Source organism: Hipposideros armiger, unplaced genomic scaffold (genome assembly GCF_001890085.2).
Source record: "Hipposideros armiger isolate ML-2016 unplaced genomic scaffold, ASM189008v1 scaffold_284, whole genome shotgun sequence".
Taxonomy (NCBI): Eukaryota; Metazoa; Chordata; class Mammalia; order Chiroptera; family Hipposideridae; genus Hipposideros; species Hipposideros armiger.
The window spans coordinates 1317663-1320848 of NW_017731634.1; the positions used below are offsets into that span (position 1 = coordinate 1317663).

The window sequence follows — 3186 nt, forward strand, 5'->3', positions numbered from 1 at the left end:
GGGGGGGAAAAAGGATTGACATTCTGACACATGTAACAACACGGATGAACTTCAAAAACATCATGCTAAGTGAGAGAAGACCACATCTCCTAACTTCATTTATACGCAACGTCAGAGACAGGTAAACCCACAGACAGAGTGAAGGCTGGGGATGCCAGGCTCTGGCGGGCGAAGAAGGAACGGGGAGGGTGCGGAGGGCAAGAGGCTTTCTTTCTGAACATATCTAACAAGCAGGCAGGGGAGGTGGCTGCACAACAGTGTGAATGTACCAACTGCCGCTGAGCTCTCACTTTAAATGGTTAAAATGGGAACTTATATGTGTACTTTACACAATTTTTTTAAAACCCTGCAAAACTGATTAGATGCATGCTAACCACCTAAGTAGAATGTATAGAAGGTGGTTTGCTTAAAATGAACACAGGCTGGGCTGGCACCACATGGCTCTGCCAGCTGGACATGCCCAGGTGCTGTGGGACGGCCGCATTCCTGCAGCGTGGCCACGTCTGGCAGATGTCCATCCGTCCACCCGGTCCTCCTGGTGAGGACCTGCCATGGCTCAAGGATGCCCTAGGACCCTCGCACTCACCCCTGGTGGGGGCAGAGCTACTCCAGGCCAGGAAAATGGAACAGGATGCCCACGTGGGCCCAAAGTCTCATAATGCGCCCTGCCCACCACGGCCATCAGGCGCCAGAACAGGGCTGTCCTACATCCAAGATCAGCATTAAAATCGAGCCAACACTCAGACAGCCCAGGCGCCTGGGAGACCCCATGTGAGAGGGTGCTCTGTGCTGCTTCCTGGTTTGCTGCCCGGCCAAGCGGACATCAGCGTCTGCAGTGGATCTATGCCAGGGGAGGGACACTGCCCGGCATCCAGCCACCACCCACCACACCGACCGCTCCCTGGAGCCCCAGAGCTGCCCTGTAAGGACCTCCAGGACCTGCTACTGTGCCCAAGGCAGCACTCTGGCGAAGCTCGCCACATTCTCCACATTGCTCCTCAGTGACATGGCCGATGCCCGCATGTCACTCCCATCTCTACCTCCCACCCGAGTCCTGGGTGTCCTGTGGCCCCCATGCCCCACTTCTGCTCAGCGTAGGCTGAGCCAGCCACCTCATCCTCCCCTAGACAAGGCCAGCTCAGATGTGACCCAGCATGGGCAAAGCAAGGAGGCGCTGGGGTCGGGGACAAGCAGGGCTGGCCTGAGTCTGGGGGCCAGCGCTGCCAGGGCCCTGGGCTGAGCAGACGGCCAGCTCCAGCCTCTCGGGCACTGGACAGCGCTGGAACCCCCGTGCCCCGGGGCGGCCACTGGAGACGTCTCTGGGCAGATACAGATAGACACCCCATCAAAGCCATGTAGGTGGCAGATAACAGGACCCCTCCTAGCACAGTGTGTGGGGGAGCGACCCTCACCTCCCAGCAGGAACACCGATCTTATTTTTTTTTCACGTGTCCAAAAAGATACGTAAACTGTCAAGTGTGACACTGCCCTTTCGGGGTGCATGACCCTTTCCATGGGACGTGGGCATCCCTGGGGGAGAGGCACCAGGAGGGGCAGCCCTGTGAGGGACAAGGACCCTGAAACNAGAACAAAACGACAGCAACTTGTCTGTTCCCCTTCCCCCAATTCCCCAACACTGTTCCCATCCCCCCAGTGCCCCAATAAAAATCTTTTAAAAAAAAATTCTCTTTAAAAAAAAATATAAGTCATGAAGTATTTTTGCAACAAAAGACATAGAAAAATACGTCATGACTTTTTTCTGAAAACCCAATAGATTAAAAATGGCAACTGGACTTGGAACTGAGCTGTGCCCTCCACAACTAGATTGAAACAACGACTTGACTTGGAGCTGATGGGTCCTGGGAAAACACGTTGTTCCCCAATAAAATTTTTTTTAAAAGCGTGTATACATTTTTTTGGCACCCCCGGTATTTCTTATTACACCATAGAAGGAAAGTACCTCAACATGGTGAAAGCCACATATGAAAAACCCACAGCAGGCGTGTGTGCCGAGGTTCCCAAAGCCGTGGCGGCGAGCACCATGTTGCTTCCTGCTCACCAATACACCAGCGGCTGGAAAAACCACGCCAGGGAAAGCACTGGCATCACGATCAGAACTGAGGCACTTAATGTGGGTGCTGAGCTCGGGGAGTCTGAACGCAGGCTATCATGGAACCTGGGTTCTCCCAAGACGCACAGGCGACGGCAGAAACCCTGAAGGACACGGGGGTTACGTGTGAACCAGGACGTGCAAATCAGGTGCTGAGGAGTATGCCTTCCGATACGTGACCACGACTCAAGATGATGCAGCAAGTCATCCAAGCCATGCTAAGAAAGCTTGTCGCTGCAGACAATGTGTGACAGGCCACCCAAGGGATTTTTTATTAGCTATTTTATTTTATCTCCTATTTTATTTATCTTTTATTATCTCTTCCCCCAAGGGATTTATATTAGCTATTGTGAGGCAAAGAAATCAAACTGCTTTGCTGCTGATCAAGCTGTATTCAGGCCCCGGATCGTACCTTGAAGATACTGCGTGACTCCTCCAAACTAGAGACTTAATTTAAGTCTTCACCAAAACAGGCATCTACTTGTGCGGGAAGAATAACAGTTCTCCAACTAAGTGTTGGTTGTTACTAGCAGACCATGTACTCCCACATTTGGCATACCAACACCACAAACCATGTCTGTTTCAACTAAAGTAGGAACTCCAATGTCCCTCCCAGGGTAAAGGGATACAGTACAGGCACCCACTTTGCAGCCCCCAGCTGTAGAAGCATCAATTCCTTCAACATCAGCAGTTCAGAAGGTTCTGACTAATCCATCATTTATTGGGTCGAAAACATTCTAATTACCACTAACACAGTGTCATCACAAAACACTGCCAGTGACTCATCAAATGCACTGAAAACAAAATGTAGCGATGATAATATAACTTGTAATCTAGCTTTGATGCATGTATCATGTATACTTGGTCTTGAATCCATTATACTGAGATTAAACATGCATGCTGGATGTTTTCAAGTTGTGTTTTAGATAAACTTAAATAGTATTTAATGAGTAAATATCATTTCCATACTTTTCAATCGAGATTTTTTTTCAATTGAGTTGGTATTAGATTTTCTTTAATAGCACTCATAATGGTTTTTCATCAGCCTTTAAGTGTAAAATATAAAGTTGTCATTC

General features: G+C 49.7%; 1 protein-coding gene and 1 pseudogene across 2 annotated transcripts in view; one reads left to right on the forward strand and one right to left on the reverse strand.

Moving 5' to 3' along the window:
* Positions 1 to 3186, reverse strand: part of PRKCZ (protein kinase C zeta) — an 86907-nt gene that overhangs the window by 75844 nt on the left and 7877 nt on the right. The gene's annotated exons all lie outside the window — the stretch shown is intronic.
* The window catches only part of LOC109391143 (transcription initiation factor TFIID subunit 9-like), a 9132-nt pseudogene continuing 8115 nt past the window's right edge, over positions 2170 to 3186 (forward strand).